Below are 19,600 nucleotides of genomic sequence, written 5' to 3' on the forward strand. Positions count from 1 at the left end.
ATTAGAAAGGTAGAAAATACACCCTCTGCTTGATGGATTAAAAAAACAAAAACAAAGAGCTTGAAAATTCACCACCAACTCCAAAAATATTCCAGATCTCATTTAATACTCCAATATTATCCCTTCTTTTTTAGAAGATTTCCAACTTTCAAAAGTACTCTAACTCTAAAAATCTGTGTTATTTGGATCTATGAAGGGTTTTATATGTTGATGTAGAAACACTTGTATGAACTGAACACATACTAGGTTTTTGACACAAAAGAAGAGGGAGGAAGCCATTTATTTATTAGATAAGCACATAATGATCACTTTATATGAGTCAGATATTGTGAAATATCTGTAAAATAAGAATAGAAAAATAACGGGAAAAGCCTCAAGGATTTGTAGTTCAGAGTTAGGCATATAATAATGGTACAGTGTGATAAATGCAATAGTAGAGGGAGGGAACCTAGTTCAGTAGGGGTCATGCCTGGAAAGATCATTCCAGAAGTAGTGACAGTTGGGTTGAATATTAAAAGATAAGTAAAAATTAGTCCCAAAATATAGGGAGTCATTGATGAGACAGAGCATGCATGAAGCATTCTTGCCTATGAAATAAAAGAAGAAATAGCATGGAAACAAAGTTGACTTTGCCTTATTTTCTTCTTTTTAGCAGGGAGTTTCCTGTTATATCCACATGCATGACATACATGGTAGAAGTTTGTGAAAAATTACATTGGTAAAGGCCAGATTACTAAAGAATTTAGGCATCAAGCTTAGAAAGACAAGTGAAAAAATATCAAAATAAAATGAAACCTTATTTACCACTAAATTTAGTGGTGAATTTAGTGTACCCTCACTCCATTCTTTGCACACAGCTGTTCTTTACATACCCCATAGTCAACTCTCGATGGCCACGCAGACCCACTATTGTGTAGCTAAGTAACATAAAGGCTCGTTTCAATTTTGGTGGTCTGATTGTACTCCAGAATTCTATTGTATGTGATCTGGTCTTGCCACTTGATGTTAATTATAGCCTGTAGCCCATGCAAATGAAACGGAGATGAAACATGTAATTTCAATTATAGGCCCAAATCTCACAATTTAAGGCTGTCCATGCTACCACTTCTCTATCAAGTAGGAACTTTGCCTCTATCTGGATTTTTAAAGCTACCTTTAAAAATGCTAATCACAACAGAGAGTATTGTAGTTCAGCATATTTAACAGTCACCCTAGAGTTCATCTCCACTAAGCAAACCACAGCAAACAGGAAGGACAGAAGGACGGAAAGATGGATGGAAGGAAGGAAGGAAGGAAGGAAAGAAAGAAAAGAAGGAGGGGAAGAAGGAAGGAGAGGAGAGGAGAAGAGAGGAGAGGAGGAGGCGAGGGAGGGGAGGGAAAGAGGATGGATGGAAGGAAGGAGAGAGGGAGAAAGGGACTAAACTAACAGAATATATGTCATCATATCAAGTAGTATTTTTTTATTCTCAGAGAAATTGCTCTTCATTGCCTGATTCCTTAGATAAGATTCTGCATATCAGGGGCGCCTGGGTGGCTCAGTCGTTAGGCGTCTGCCTTTGGCTCAGGTCATGATACCAGGGTCCTGGGATCGAGCCCCGCATCGGGCTCCCTGCTCCGCGGGAAGCCTGCTTCTCTCTCTCTCCCACTCCCCCTGCTTGTGTTCCCTCTCTCACTGTGCCTCTCTCTGTCAAATAAATAAATAAAATCTTTAAAAAAAAAAAAAGATTCTGCATATCAAAGCAATAGATAAACTGCAAACAGTTGTACAAGTATTCATTATTTAAATAACAAAATCTTAAACATTTTACTAACTATTCTGCAGTCTCCCACTGCACATAGATTAACCTCCAACTTAAATATCTGGGAAAATACATATTATAGTCAAGTTATGATATTCTATGCAGACTGCCCCTGAAGGGCACTAAAATACAGAACAAATTATGATTAATAATATAACAAGTTGCCATAATAGAGGGATATTCTGCGAAAAAACAAACTTATTTCCAGCATGTGTGTGTCATTATGTCCCTGTGCATTTTATATGTATATGTGTGTGTGTGTGTGCACGCACCTGTACGTGTATGCGTTTCTTTGGTGAACAGTGTATCAGAAAACCACCTTGGAAATTTCTAAAGATGGTAGACTTCTTGGATTCACCTGTGTGGTTCCCTTAAAACAAAACAAAACAAAAACAAGTAAATTCTTCCAGAATCAGAAAGTATAGCCTCTTTGAGCAGCTGAATAGAGGGTTGCCAAAGTCACTGACAATACTATCTATCATTCAGAAAAGACGTAGGAAAGATGCAGTTTGGCATATGTAACAATCACACTAGAGTTCAATGCTCCTCTACACTGAGCAAACCACAGTGAAGAGAGGGGAAGAAAGAAAGGATAATTAGACACATGGTTTTTAGTACAGTACTTAGCGTGTATCTCCCAAAGAGAAGCACATTCATTGATGTTACAGCTCTGAGGTTGCAAACAAAGATATGAATACAAATCCAGATTTTATGTGGATGCTCACAAACCTGGCAAGTAGTTTTGAAGGGAACTGAAATAACTGAGCTTAAAAAAAAGTGAGGATAGTGATCTAGAGTGACTGAGCCAAAATTATCAGTGAGGTAATAGTTGTACCCCAACTACAAAATACACAGAAGCCCTTGCCCTGGCAGTGGACCAGCATACCAAAAATTCAACAAGCACACTACATGGCATTTAGATAGGGTTATCATAGATCACAGATTTCCCAGATTTTGGTTCTGATTTATAGATGTCGTCCCCCAAAAATAACATTAGCAAACCTTTTAGCTAACAAAGTATATCCTGATTTGGATGATAAATTACATGATCCCTCTACATTTAGAATAAAAGGCAGGAGTGAATGGATCTGACTCTAGCTTTCTCTCAGGCTGGATCTAGAAACTTGATTTCTCTACCCATCTTGGTTTCTTGGAACATTCAGGGTTGAAGAGATATGATCATTGTTTAGGTGGGACAGCAGGAATTTAGGCAATATACTAATCTTTAGTCTAAGAGCCTTACCATATTACAATTCTTTCTCACTGAGTCTAATAGTGTCTCTCTTAACTCACATTCATTTAGATAAAACCTAGGACTTAGTTCTTTTATTAGTTAGTCATATGCGTCTGTGGAAGCCTACAGACTCCATTCTTTTATAATTACCAGTTCAATTTCCAAACAATGTGGATTCTATACAGAAATTCATCCTTACTTCTTAATAAAAATTTCATAATTTCCTAAAATTTTCCTAAATCTTGCAGCCAAAGTGAGGGAAAAATACATTCCATGTGCACCAACTACTTTCTTTGTGTTGAGACGGAACACGGCAGAAAGCTTGTTTGAGAATCAGGAGTGTCTAACTCTGGTTTTCTTATCACCTTGAAAATCACTAAATTATGTGGGGCTATATATTTCTGATTTTTGCAATGATAAAGTTATAATACATATCTTTGAAGATCCTTTTTTGTTCAAAAATGATATACCTCTATGACCATGATATAATAGAACTGACTACACCAGCCAAATTTAATTCTCAACTTCTTTTTCATTAAGTCGACATAAACAATTCTTTAGGAAAGGTTTCCCTATAAAGCAGACGAAAATGAAGCCAAACTACAACATTTGCCAACATTATACATGACATTGGACATGAATAATGCAGGACATTTAAAAATCTCCCAGCCTCAGATTTTGCATCTTCAAAATGAGAGAGCTGGAAGGTTGACTCCCTAGTTTTCTAAAATGAAGAATCTATTTCTTAGTGGAGAATTTGTTTCTTAGAAAAACAAGAATTTTGTCCTTTTCCTTACCCTCTGTGAACAACACTTCTCTCCTTTCATGTTCCTCTGTCAGGATAAAAAGCCTTTTGCCCTAAGTATGATAGGTTATGGCTTTTAAGAAAGTATAGACAAGAGAAGTCAATTATGGGTTTCAGCTTTGATAATAACTCCCAAGTTTTTACAGACAACTGGGTGATTTCTCTCCTTTTTCCACTCTACTTGCTCTGTCTGGATGCAGCCTGTAAGAGAAAATTCACTTTCCAGCCAGTTGCACTTAGGAAAAGAGTCTGGGAAAAATCCCCCATGCTCTAAGCCAGCTGCAGAGAGGCCTGAGTGGTTACTTAATGACCACAGCCCAGGAATGAGGGAGTGTGCCCACCACTCTGACTTCAGATGAGCGCCCTACCTGAAAATAGCAGGTCAGACGCTATACGTGAGCCATTCAGCTCTTGCCCTGGGGGCTAGCTTGTGCTTCCCCTCCTGTCAGGAAGGGAGCTGCAGAGGTCAGCCAATCCTGGAAACTTCCTCAGGTTCTCCTACCATGAGAACTGGCCCAGTATGCACTATGGAGGTCACCCAAGGCTCTAAATTTGCTCTGACAGAAAAGTATTTTTTCCAACCCATTGCAAAGTTAAACTGTCAATTAATACATGCACCAGGTTAAAAAAAAAAAAAAAGTATTATCTAACCATAAAACAGCCTATAAATGAATATTGTTCTTTCTTTGTAGTGAGGTGATTAGAAATAATTATTTCACACATATGCTATGTTTTATAGCCTATTAAATAAAGCTTACAAATCATGTTCAACTTTATGTTTCTTCCTCTCCTAATTTGTATTTTCCTAAATATATAAGCACAGTTTTATTGTTTGCAGGTAAAACAATCTTCTAAAGAATGTCGGTGTTCTATGCCTGTGTGTATGGTGTTTCTTTCCTTCACATCAATTAACTGGATTGTTGCCGCTTCGTTAGCCAGCTGTCAATCAAGCAAGGCGAACACGTGAATTGAGAGATTGCTGCATATGGCAGACAGTACTGAGTAACCCTACAGGGAATACTTTCTGCCAATTTGGGGTTCTAAATCTGCTTTATCCTCACATTAGTGTCCTCAACTGAGAAGAGAATTCCAGCTTCATTCAGAACAGTAAGCCTTGTTTTCCTGTTGGAATCAGGATGTATTCCTGAAACCGCATGCACAGAGCAGTAAACCGATCGCTGTGGAATGAACTATCAGTCTGAAATGCCTAATACAACAATTGTTTAGTCAGTATTAGGAAACGGTTTGGCTTTACATTTGAAAGTCTGGCATTTAACTTATGATTTTGTCAATATACACTAAAGGCCACAGAAAAAGAGCTATGATGAATCTGCTATCAACCTAACTCTGGACAGTTGTGTGTTTTGTTCTGTTGAGTTGCTGTATATTCATTATAATAATATTGCCTAGATTCAAAAGAAAATGTGAAGTCCAATTCCTGAATAAAGTAGATGCAGCCGGCAGGAAAATCATGTGAGAAGCGTTTGAATGAAAAGGTTATCAGTTGATTACAGCAACCAAGAACAGTATTTGTATTAAAGAAGCTGTTTAGTTCTTTATTGACTTGTTCTTTTAAAAATATTTATTGTGCATCTTTCTGGGCGACACAATATGCTACATGCTAAAGAAATCACAGGTGAGTATTACATAGGTATTGTGCCACGAGAATAAAATCTATTGGGATGGGTAAACATCTAAATATAATAGAAGGACCTACAAGTTATTCTTACTCCATAAATACATTATAAAGACACATTAAGGTCAGTACAATGCTATGTCATTCCTCAACCTTCCTCATCTTAGGTTGACCCCGAAATAAGGATTTGAGTGCAAGTAGTTAGTTTATTTGAAAAAATAATCTTTGAAAGCACTGGTAGGAGAATGAAGTGAGACAAGAAAGGGAAGAAAGCCAGTTCTGGCTTCATTAAATAACAGGTTACTTCCATGGCAACCTGGCACATGACCACTGGAGATGCAGGGAGACTGTCTAGGACACACTTCTGAATTATCCTGCTAAAGGAGTAAGGAGGACCAGCTCTTGATCCACTGATTCCTCCCTTGACATTGGTTGAGGGCTACTACAGGCTACACTAACGCCTCAATACTTCCAACTTAACGTGAGCACAGATCAAGTACATTCTTGTGGTCTCATCTCGGATAGAGACTCAGGTCCAGACTACAGTTTCTAACAAGAAGCTGTAAATACATCTGGGAGTGGTGAGGGCCAAGAGGATATCTTTGGGACAGTGACTATGTCTACTCACTCCATTTGCTGTAGCTCATTCATAGCTTTAAACACACTGCAAGCATTTTGGGAACACCAATTTATGTGAGAAATAGTATACATTCTGAGCTCTATTCCATTTTGCATTCCTGTACCAAGTTAATGGAATATTTTATTTTTAAACCCTACCTGTTTATCACTTGTTATTATACAAGAGAAGTATCAGGCTTCCTAACTGATTGACCTGCCTCTGGTCTGCACCTACTCTAATCCGTCTTTTTTTTTTCTTTTTTTAATGGATCAGATATTTTTTTAAAGGGTCTTTCAGCTTTATGGATTGGTTCTATCAATTTCATATGTGTCTAGGACTTGCTAAGACAGAGAAATTCAACTCAACAGCAGGCTACTGTAACACAGTGGAGTGGAGAAGAGAAGAGGGGGAACCCAGAGTCCAAGCATTTTCAAAACCTTCTTTCTCCATAACTCACCTGTTGCAGACATCATTTCCAACCATGGCGTATATGACGATGTCTGGATGGTCCAACAGTTGGTTCCTAGCCATAGTTTCTAGAAATCTCTCCAGGTTTTGGGAAGATGCACCATTTCTTGAAATATTCTGGTAGTCTCTGTAATTGCAGTGTAATCAAAGATAAATAGAGTTTTCTTTAATTCCACTAATGGAGTCCAGAAACCCAGTAGCACCAAAGAGTTGGGACCAGTCGAGCTCATTGGTAAAAGGTATTGGTAAATTAATGAAGGATTGCAAAGACATCTGTGAAACTGTGATCCATTCAAGAGAGATGTGAAATGAGCCCCAGCTGAGTCTCCCAGCAAAATGATTCCCCTGGGCTGTGAACCTTCACAGAACTTCTTATCCTACGGAATTCCATCTTTTGGATCAACACCCTTAATGCCATTACAGTTTGAATCCTCGTGTATATCTCAGTTGTCTGGCCTTCTGCCCGGGTATGCAATCTTGTTGTCATTGCAGTCTCTCCCTCACCAGCGGTAGCCCCTCAAGGTTGGGAAAATGCTATATTTGTCTCATCTTTGAGTGACACAGAATTTTCTAGGGTTGATTTAATCCTCTGACAGATCTTGGCCTAAAATGGGAGGGAACAAACATCAGAACTACTTCTGAAATATTTCAGAGTTGGGGATTTCTTCACAATCTGTCTTGCCTTCTCTAATGTAAATTTCCATGGCTCCTTGGGAAGTGGGTAGAGATGACGTAATGCTTCGCCAGTGTCCTGCTTACAAAACTCCAGTGTATGACACACCACATCAGCATTCATATCTGCGCCAAGCAGTTTTATGAGGTCCGGTCCAAACATTCTTATCACTAAATAGCAGGTGGTCTTCAAGAACAGCTTTTCTTCCAAAAGGTGGTCATTTTTGTACTTGTAGACTTGCAGTTTTGTTCTCTCAGACCTCCAATTGATTTCTTGGGTGTTCAGAATGATTTGATAACTATCTAGCTGTGTTTGAGGGACAAGACGAGCTCAGGGTCCTCCTACTCCTCCACCATCTTAACTCCTCCCCTCTAATTCATCTTATACCTTGTTACTAGATTAACATTTCATGTCTTCCTTTATTAAGCACCTCCAGTGGTTCTTCCATGCCTATGAAGGCATGCTAAAGTGTTTTAGTCTAATGTACATAAAGGCTGCATTTTGTATTCTATAGAACTTTTATTTTATTATTTTGTTTAATCTTCACAATTCTGTAGATATTATTAACTTACATTTAAGAAAATAACTAAAGAGTTTGTGATTTTTCCCCAAAGAATTTAAGTGAATTCCTTATATCTCACACTAAGAATAGGAGTTGGAATTTGAACCCAAGTGTGTTGCTATCTTCTAGGTACACTCCATTTATCCATTTTTAGTGTTTTTCTGTCCTACTATGTCCCCAACAAGGCCAAACCAGACTCCTTTGCTTATACTTGGTGCTGGAAGGCACCAGCAAGAGATCGAGGTTTCCATAGTTTTGTAAGCACAGGGTACCACTGGAAACAATACATCACTTCGGTATTAATGTCCTCACATATGATTTAACATTTACTATGTATATAGACATCAGTTTGGTACTTCATAATGTGCAGGGTATATAAAAACAGTCCTTTGTGTGACACACACACACAGACACCCCAAAAATGTATAAAATGAGACTCTTTATCTCAATACTAGTTTATCTCTGTCTCAGAATAAAACCTATTTATGAGTTTCAAGACCATATCAACTTGCCAAGGAGATGGGCAAGAACGTAACTGTTTTACTGCTGTTATCTGACCAACCATCTCCAGCCTGTCAGAGAATTTGGAAAAGCCAAGAGGTAAGTTGGGAATCAAAGTATTTCTTTGACAAGAGCTATTCTGTGAGTCCCATCTCCCAAGGGGTATTGGGGTAGAATGGTTGTCTTCTGACCTTAATCTTAGTGAAAGGAGCTTCAAAGAAATAACTCAGCAAGCTTGATTGTAGTCCCAGCAGTCTAGTGACACACTGGATGAGGGTCAGACTCACAAGTGAGAATTTTAAAGGGCAAAAGGCTGTAGCTAAAGCTGCCTGCTGGGCAGCTAAATGAAAAGCAGGGCGTAATTGAAAATAACTGCACTCCTACTGATGGCAGATCAAAGGGGCATATTTCCTGTTCTCTACATAAGAGAAATTTGGCCAGAGTTGGTTTAGATACTGCAAAGAGGGACAAATGGAGGGGCAAGTGGACCTCAGCTGAAAAGAGGCTGGGATAGTATTGCCAAATGCTTTAGAAATGAGGGAGGGATCTTGAATGGTCAGCTCAAGGAGATACGTAAACACATGTCAAGGGAAGCAGAGATGAGAGAGAGTCTTAAGGAGAGAATTTCCTGAGTAACCCTTAAAAGTATCTCTAAGAGAGCTGTAAATATTTGCCACATCCTGAAGAAACTGATGCCAAATGGGCCCCATAGGTAACATATGGGAAACCTACCTTTTTTTTTTTTTCTGCTACTATAGGCAATCAACCCAAAAGGGGGGAGAGAAGCTTTAATTTTAAATAAAGTTTAGAGGCTTTATTATTTTTGTTGTTATAATGGAGTAGATAGAATTACTACTAACCTTATATTCTTTGTTTGATAAAAATGGTTTGGAAGACTTTTATTTTCTGAGTGACCAAACAAAATCAGAGATCAAGTTCTAGTGGTCAGTTTGAAGACATTTATGCTCTTATGCTCTTATGCACATTCAACATCAATAGATTCTTGAGAAAAATGGTCCTTTGTATAAAGATAACTGTCTTAAATATATTTAACCTTTAAAGAAGAAAACCAAACTAGCCTGAAAGATTATGATTTCTGACATATAATTGCATGTAAAATGGAATGAGATACATTTCAAAGGTTTTTTTTAAACGTTTCGAGAATGAGAAAATCCCATTAAATTAATAGCATTCAATTAAATCTGCTTACCAGATAAATGCATATTAGTGATTTTACCATTAACACCTGAATTACAGAAAAAAGATATACCTGAATATTGAAGATAAATCTGGTATCAGAATGTTGAAACAAACTCCCTGTTGTTTCACATAGAACAAAAAATTCATAGTGTATACAACCAGATAGATTAGAGATTTAATCATATAATGCCTTCAAACAAAGGTTGAAAACCTCTAATCTTAAATATCAAAACTTTAAAGATCAAGACACAAGCAAAATGAATGAACTGATGAATGAATTAATCAGTTAATCAATTAATTCAGACCCTGGGTAGGCAGGGAGAGAAAGGACCAAGAGAATATATTGTCCCCAAAGAAAATAATGTCACTTATTATTTATACATAAAGAAAGGCTTCTCTAAATAGGACTAGATAAAGTAAGTTGAATCCAAGTAAAAATGAAGACAGAACAATCATTAAGTAATATGGTAGATAAGGGTACAGAAAAAAAAAATTATTTAAGAAATACTGGCTGGGCTAACATGGTTTAAAGTTGCACTCAGAGGGATACCTGATACTTTCATGCATTTTTAATATAATTTTCTTCAACTGGAATTTTGTATATCATTGGAAACAATTAAATACATTGTACTCTACATACATAATCAAGAAGTGTTCTCACCACCAGCAAGGATACTGTGAAACCACCATTTTGGTTTTCCTGCCCTCAGAATCCTATCTATGGATAACAGGCCCCTAGATAGGTTTTGCTAATTAATCTTAAATATGTTACTGTCCTTGAATTTATCAGGGCCTGATTACTATTTTAATTTGCCTCTTTTGGATATGCAATCTGTAGATATTCTTTCCATTCTTTTTTTTTAAAGATTTTATTTATTTATTTGACAGAGACACAGTGAGAGAGGGAACACAAGCAGGGACAGAGGGAGAGGGAGAAGCAGGCCCCCTGCAGAGCAGGGAGCCTGATGCGGGGCTCGATCCCAGGACCCTGGGATCATGACCTGAGCCGAAGGCAGACGCTTAACGACTGAGCCACCCAGGAGCCCCCAAACATTCTTTTAAATACAGCCATGATGGTAGCAACAATACACAGGAAATCTGTGTAAGAGCTCATTATGAAACAAATTGAGACATTTTCAAAAATACAGTAAGAGATGAGATATGAGAATCCATATGATCGTAACTTGTTTCTGTCACTAACAATGTATTTGTCACATGACTGCAGTATCTGTTTTGAAGTGGGATGTTAAAAGAGATATGGCATACAGTGAGAAGCAATTGTCCTTATGGTAAACTCTTCCCATCACTTTCTAATGACAAGGAAAATATCATTAAGGGTGAACTGTCTGGTTCACTTTCGAAAAGACTTCAATACAGAGGAAAGTGAGTTAAGAAAGATCATTCCATCTACCTCTTGCTAGAACTCCTATTAATAGTCTCTTAGGGTAATTCACACTTTCGTTTCTTGAAATCATTTTTTCATATTGCAACCAGAGTGTTCTTAGGAAAGCACAATATGATACCCATTTGCTGAAATTCCTTCTGTGGCTTTTCATTACTACTAGAAAACTATTTTTTTTTTTAATTTTAGAAAATAAAAGATTAAATCCCATAATAAGGAGACCTGCCCAGTCTATCTCTTGTCAGTCTCCAACCTCACATCACACTGTGTCCTGTGCTCATTCAGTCGTGAGGACTTCTTTCAGTACCGCCTCATTTTGATTACTCCTGCCATTGTTTTGCAGATTCAATTCTTTCTCTCTTGAACTCTTTTACTTCCTGTATTGCCTAATTTATGACTATTCCTCCTTAATATTTGTCTTTGCCACAAGAATGTTTTCTTGGATAAGCTCCTCAGTTAAAAGCTGCCTGTCACACAATTCTCAGCAATATGCATTTCTTTTGTAGAGCCCTATCACAGCTTCAATTTTAACCACTCAGAGGTTTTTACTTAATGTTTATTTCCTGCCCTTTGCAAGAGGGTAAGCTCCATGAGGACAGAGGGGGAGGAAATCTGTACTTGCTCAGTGTTGTAGCGCTAGTGCTCAACTAGCTAAAATTAAGAATTCAGAGAAGAGTGATAGTTACTTTAAAATTCAAAAATCTTAGGAGACACTTATGGTGAGGACAAATCAAAAGGTATCTGTACAATGTGTGCTTCCTACCCCTAGCTGAGCCGACAAACCTATTTGGGAAGCAAGAATTATGCACATGAAAGATTAGTTAAGTATAAAAGAGTACATTGCACAGATTAATAGCATAGTAGTGATAACATACAGTTTTAAAAAGATTGCTATTTATTTTAATGTTAAATGAATTTTATTTTATTATTATTATTTTTTTATTTATTTGACAGAGAGAGAGAGAGAGAGACAGCTAGAGAGGGAACACGAGCAGGGGCAGAGGGAGAGGGAGAAGCAGGCTTCCTGCTGAGCAGGGAGCCCGATGTGGGGCTCGATCCCAGGACCCTGGGATCATGACCCGACCTGAAGGCAGACGCTTAACAACTGAGCCACCCAGGCGCCCCTTAAATGAATTTTAATATAAATTTTTTATAGTTATAAATATTTTAAATTTATAAAATATAGTTTATAAATTATATTTATATATCAGATCTACATATTTTGAATTTTGTTTAAATAACTTGCATTAAATATGTTTAATATTAATATTAATGTGTTAATATATATATTTGTTCACTCCAAAATACTCAATAGTAAGTATTGAGTATTTTGGAGTGAACTCAAATACTCAAAAAACTAAGGCTTAGAGAGACTGACTTCACTAAAATCCAAAAATATTGTGACAGTAATACAAGTATATGGACAGCAAAACAAAGAGAGGTGCTCTATGGCACCAAAACTAGAATTTATAATTTCCCTGAAAATTAAAAATATAGGAGAATAAAAGCATAGTTGGCTTGTTTATGAAAGTATTTACTACACCTGGCACAGCAGATTTTTTTTTACTTTTTCAATAACCTAATTGTGCTTCTTCTGAGGATTTTGAGGATTTTAAGTGAAAGAACTACAAGATTTGTATTTTAAATACTATAGGAAAGGTGTGGAAGACAGTTTGAAAGAAGACAAGATCTGAGGATAGGAAAGTCACAGGTTTTTGTTTTTTTATTTCGTTTAAATTACTAGACTTTAATTTTAGAGCAGTTTTAGGCTCACAGAAAGTGGAGAAGTACAGAATTCCCATATATCCACCCCTTCGGCTTCCTCTATTAACATCTTGCATTGATGTGGTATGTTTGTTAGAATTGATAAGCCAATATGATACATTATTATTACCCAAAGTCCATAGTTTTGATTAGGATTCACTCTGTGGTACACATTCTATAGGCTTTATCAAATGTATAATGTCATTCATCCTATCATACAGAATAGTTTCACTGCTTTAAAAGTACCCTGTGTTTCACCTGTTCTTCCCTCTCCACCACCCCAAATCCCTGGCAATAACTGATCTTTTTACTATTTCATTCATTTATTTAATATAATTTATAGAATATCATTCTACTTAGGTAACATTACAGGTGCTAGGGATGCAATGCTCAACAAATAGACTGGTTCCTAATTTCCATGAACTCTATTCAATTGGTGGGAGATGAGGAGAAAAAGATAAATGAAAAATACAATATTTAGAAGAGTTTAAAAATAAAATACCATTATGGGATAAAAAAATAAATGAGGGAGGAGGTACTTTTTGGAGATGTGTGACATGAGATAAACACTAAATAATAGCAAGTGTATTCTGCAAAGTTCTTAGGCTAGTGCATTCCAGACAGAGCAAACCCAAAATACAAAGGTTCTGGTACATCAGAAAGGGCTTGGCCTGTTTTAGTGCCAGAAAAATGTCTTCATGAAAAGACTAAGAAACGTTTATCACTCCAGTAGCAACAAGCACCCTCAGCACACAGACCATCTCTGTTTCCAAATAAGACACTTGTAATTCCTCATTTTCCTGAATATCTCACTGATAGTCAACTGTTACTAACTCTCCTTGAGCTGCTCTCACACTCTTGTGGATTTATACTCCCACCTCTCTGGCTTCTCCTGAGATCCTTTTTTTCTTTTTTCCCTCCTCTAGCATACACAAAAATGTTGAATTTCTTTTTTGGAATGAAATGTTGGCTCTTCTTTTTGTCTCTACCATCTTTCTGGAGATAATCTTATTCAAGCCCATGACTTTAAATATCATACTACTCATAAAATATTCTTGCTCAATTTTTGTTCATGAAACATACACACAGAAATTTTAACTTAAAAACTCAAGAGTCATCTTTGACTCTTTGATTCCTCCCTCTGTTTACCTTCCCTATCCAACAGATTTCTAAGTTCTACATATAATATATTAAAACCTATCTCTAATCGGATCACTATTTTACAGTAGTGTAGCTTTATGATAAAGAGCATGTTCTGTGATATCAAGCTTCCCCTTGCTATTCTGTCCTATCATTAATAGCATGATCTGCAGGAAGTGATCACCTCCCCAAGCTGTACCTCTTCATCAATACACTAATTGTAGTAATTCACATATGAGATGTTTAGCATGTGCAGACCTTACACTCTTCACAGGAATTCATTGAAATGGACCTAAATGTAAAACACAAAAGTATAAACTCCTAGAAGATACATAGAAGAAAACAAAGATGACTTTGGCTATGTTTTTTTAAATATAACACCAAAGATACAGTCCATAAAAAAAAATCCCTAATTGATAAACTGGACTTCATTAAATTTAAAGGAGGTACAAACTCCTAGAGGGGAAGTGAGTGGGGGTATGGGTGAAATAAAGGGTATTAAGAGGTAAACTTCCAGTCATAGAGTAAGTCACAAAGATAAAAAGTATAGCACAGGGAATATAGTCAATAATAGTGTAATAACAGTGTTTGGTAACATATGGTGACTATACTTACCATGGTGAGCACTGAGTAATGTATAGAATTGTTGAATCAATATGTTTTATGCCTAAAAAATATGTTGTATGCCTGAAAATAATATAACATTTTATGTTAGTTATACTCCAATAAAAAAATTATAAACTGCTCTGTGAAAGACCCTGTCAAGAGGAAAGATAAGCCACAGAATGGGAGAAAATATTTACAAAATACATATCTGATTAAGGATTGTTCATCCAAAATATACAATGAACTCTTAAAATTGAACAATAAGAAAACAAACTGATTTAAAAATGAGCTAAAGGCTATAAAAGACACCTGAACAAAGAATATATGCAGACTGCAAGTAAGCTTATGAGAAAATGTTCTATGTCATATGTCATCAGGGAAATGCAATTAAAACAAGATACCACTGCACAACTATTAGAATAGCCAAAATCTGGAACACTGATAACACTGCATGTGTGAGGATGTGGAGCAAGAGAAATTTTCATTTATTACTGATAGGAATGCAAGATGGTTCAGCCATTTTGGAAGGCAGTTTGACAGTTTCTTACAAAAGTAAGCATACTCTTAGCATATGATAAGATCCAGCAAATCTTGGAAGAAACCAGATGTCCTTTAGTAAATGCATGGATAAGTAAATTGTGGTACATCCAGAAAATGGAACATTAGTGAGTGCTAAAGAGGCATGAGCCATCAAGCCATGAAAAGACATGGAGTAAACTTAAATTCATATTACTAAGTGGAAGAAGCCAATCTGAAAAGACTAAATACATTAATATTCCAAACATGACATTTCTGAAAAGGCAAAACTCTGGAGATGACAAATAAGATCAGTGGTAGAAGGCCAGAGAGATGTCTAGGGATAGAAGGCCAGTTTTAGGGATAGAAGACCAGAGAGATGAATAGGCAGAGCACAAAGGATTTGTAGAGCAGTGAAAACACTTGATATCATTCAATAATGATGGATAAATTTCATTATACATGTGTTCAACCTCTGAATACACAACGCCAAGAGTGTTTCCCAAGGTAAACTAGAATTTGGGTGATTATGATGTTAACTTAGGTTCATTCTTGGTAGAAAAAAAAAAAAGTGCCATTCTGGTTAGTGATATTCATAATGATGGGGGCTATATTCTTGGGGGGGGGCAGGAGTGTAGGGGTAATCTATGTACCTTCCTCTCAGTTTTGTTGTAAGCCCAATACTGCTCAAATGTCTAGGCAGGATGGCACATCATAAACTCTTATTAAAGGTTAGCTATTATAATTGTTGTCCCGGTCATTGTTATTATTATCACTTCATGGCCAATGCTATAACCCTAGCCCACATCACTAGGCTCATCCTCTACAACGTCACCTAAGTGGTTTCTCTCCTTTCCCTGTTGCCTCTCTCCTATGCATATCTAATCAGCAGCTGGGATGATCTTTTTTCTTAATGAAATTGGAATCATATTATTCTTTTGATTGAAAATCCTCTGTGATAGCCTTTTGCACTTAGATTGATTTTGAAAATCATTATGATCTATGATGCAGAATGCAATCTGGCCCCTGTCCATCTTCCCAACCTCAATGCTTGCTACTCTTCATCATGTCTCATTCACACCCCTTAGCTGAAAGAGGTTTTCTTTTCCTAAATCATGCAAAGCTCTTTCCCTTGATTGGCCGTCCCCATTCCTCCTGCCCATGTCAATCTTTCTGGAATATCCATACAACCACTCTTCACCTTTGTTGCTTTCTTTTCAGACTTCAGCTTAAACAACACTTTCTCAGAGAGACCTTCCCTGACCACTCAATCTGAAAAATCTCTCCCATTCTTTACTCTCACAATTTTTTTTTTTTTCATTTCTGGCATGTATTGTACTTTCTAATTAAATACTTGACTATGTGTTCCCATCATATTACCTATTTCCCTCATGAAGACAGGGTCTATGACTATGTTGTTAATCACAGTACACCCACAGAGTTGTATATAACATTATCACATGGTCCAAGTTGAATAAAATATTTGTTAAATAAATGAAAAGTGCTCAAATACTTAATGGAAAGGATTTGGAGTTTTACTAAACATTAATAGGGAAAATTAAAGGCCACATATTCTCAAATCTTTTATAAAATATTAATATTAGCTACATTTATTGCATACCTATATCTGCCAGGCAAAGTATATAGGTTATTGTATATACCTCACAGCAAATCTGCAACTTATACACAATTATATACATTTTTCTAATTAAAAAAATGATGCTCAATTAGATTGAGTAATGTGCCAAATTGCCCAACTTGTAAACAACAGAGTTTCTAGATCTGTGAGGTTCTAGGATCTTCCTCTAACACCACAGTATGGCCATTAATGTAGATTAGATATTATGTATTCAAAATGCCAATTTCTCTGATGAGAAACTGAGGTACAGAGAGACAAAATGCCTTACTGAATGCCATGCAATTAGCAAATAAGAGACAAGGCTTCTGGACTTCCAATCCAAAGTGTTTTTATCTCCCCTGTGTTGAAATACAAATTGCAGTTAAAACAATAGTTAATCATTTCAGAATATCTTAATAACTTATCTTGTTCAAGCAGGAGGTCTATAAATAATTTACACTATTGTTGAAGAGTTTTTCTTTCTTCCTTAGAGGAATTATGCCTCTTCAGTGTTTTAGGTTTTTAAAAGGTGTTATATTAGCCTTTGTAATTTGACATTTTTGAAGTACAAAAAAAAAAAAAAAATCCAAGCATATTACAAAAAATATGTGTTCTAATTAATGATTACTTTTTGTGTCTTTCAAATTTTCTTCATTATATTCTTTTATTGTCATGTAGAAAAATACAATATTATAAAAATAGATTTCTGTATATTCAGACCCCTTTATTTGTAAACCTGAAAGCTATTCTAAAAACAGGGTGAAAAAATGATAAGGTAAAATAAAAGCAGGATGACAGGAAGAAACAAGACTAAATAATTACTGAAAGATATCTAACCAGTTTTGATATGAGATCAATATTATGTCTGTCTCCACAGCATATTTACATTGTTTGGAAAAGGTTATTACTTATATTTATTATAACTGGCATATTGTATGTTCTCACAAAGGTATTTTGGAAACAAAGTTTCCAAAAACCAAGTAACAACAAAACAATGTCAATAACATTTATAATAAATATATAACACTTATTAAGGAAATAATATGTGGCAAGCCCTGTGCTCTGATAATTTTTTTAAATGATCTATCTCATTTAATCTTCATAATAACCTAATACTAAAAAGAAAAGACCTTTATTATTCTTTTCACTCATGAGAAAATTGCACTTCAGAGACTTTAATTAACACCAGTGACTTCCTAGTTGGTAATGAAAGAACTATCATTCTGACCTGAATCTTCCTGGATCCCAAGTCCATAAACTTATCCAAAACAATGAAATTGAACATTAAAACAATGCCTTTAGAAAGAGCAATATTTCTGAAAACTGTTAGAATATTCTTCAGAGGTTCCCCAGTGTGTGTTGAAGGGTTGAGAATCATTAACCTACATGAATAGCTTCTTAAGTGCTTGCAAATAGGTACAAAATAAGTTATACTGGTTTCCTCCAAATCAAGTAAATATCATTTTATATATACTGCATCAAAGATTCATCTCAACTTCATTGAGCTGTACATGCATGGGCACTGAAGTGGATTGGAAAGGAGGAGAGTTTCAAATAGAAGGAAAGATGGAGGGAAGAGAAAGAAAGGTGCCTTGTTAAAAATGAATATATTCAATGTGATTAAAGCTTATAGTATGATGGGTTAGTCAAACTCTCCTTCACCTGATAACCTTTGGAAAAGCATTATTATTTCTTCTCCCAGATCCCTGTCATTCAATTTTCCCATCTGTAAAGTAATTCTTACCCTGAAGTAATAAATCTTACACTGTAGGATTGATGTGAGAATTAGGTACATAAAATGTACTACTATTTCAGCAGAAACTTACTATATAATGGTTAAATGGCTGAAAGAAAGGGTAAATGGGAGGACATTGTAAATATGAACTTGACAGATAGGCAGGAGGAAAAGAGTGAGGAGGACAAGGTAATTCTGTCATATTAGGAATTTCAAATTAATTCTGAACATGGCTATTATTTTAAAAATCAAAATCCTCACTGCGTGAAAGAGTTTATAATGAAAAACAAATGTATAATCATATTTGTGTGATTTATATAAATCACTATTCTGTATGATTTTTGTGATTTATATAAATCACTATTCTGTCATATAGTGCCAGATTTAAGATGGATTAGGGGATTCAGGAAGATAAGAGAATCCGGTAAACAATGTATACAAACTATTTCAGTAATCCAAACATGAAATTATTAGGGAAAAGAAAAAGCCAAAGCTTCAGGGATGGAAGAGAGGACTGCAACTGATATTTAGGAGGTAAAATAATAAGTTATGATGAACAATTACATGTGGGTATAAAAAGTAGCACTGGACAAATCCAGGTTTCCATCTTGGGTATTATTTAACTAGATAATGGGGCTGGAGAGAAAAGAAATGAGTTAAGTTTTGTTCATGTTGAGGTTATAAAACAGTCAAGAAAGAAACAGGTGGCAAGGATAGGAAGCCGCTTCTCCTAACAGTGAATCATGGAACACTACATCAAAAACTAATGATGTAATGTATGGTGATTAACATAACGTAATAAAATAAAATTTAAAAAAAGAATGTCAGACATTTATATTTTGAAAAGAAACATCAATGATCAAAGAGAAAAATGTCTCATTCCCCATTAATACTCCTCAACATATAATAAATGCAAAGCCCGGTCCCATCAATAACATAATTCCAATGGAATAAGAAATGAAATCACACTGATTGTGTTTATATTAAATTTGTTCACCTAAATCCTATACTATTTTCCTATAAGCTAAGAAAGTTGGGGAATGAAAAACAGGAATTTATTACTGTGATTGAAGATGCAAGTTTTTGCTTTGCCCTTATGATGTAGGAAATATCTGTAATCCTTGAACTACATCATGACACAGCAACTGACTCTGCTAAATATACAAAGAGTCGATCCCTTTACTGTTTCATAAAATATTAATGAATTTTAGTCTCTGTTCATAATGAAGTTATTCCAAGAACAACAGAATATATTTAATTCAAAAGATTAAAATGACAAATTCTGGGACACATCATTACACTATGTTTACGCTGATGAAAAT

At 35.8% G+C, this 19,600-nt stretch overlaps 1 pseudogene; it reads right to left on the reverse strand.

Moving 5' to 3' along the window:
• Window positions 1-6,285: 6,285 nt before the first annotated feature.
• LOC118020199 lies at window positions 6,286-7,537 on the reverse strand (annotated as a pseudogene).
• Between the last annotated feature and the right edge of the window lie 12,063 nt (window positions 7,538-19,600).

Source organism: Mirounga leonina, unplaced genomic scaffold, assembly GCF_011800145.1.
Source record: "Mirounga leonina isolate KUSES-001 unplaced genomic scaffold, KU_Mleo_1.0 Mir_173, whole genome shotgun sequence".
Taxonomy (NCBI): Eukaryota; Metazoa; Chordata; class Mammalia; order Carnivora; family Phocidae; genus Mirounga; species Mirounga leonina.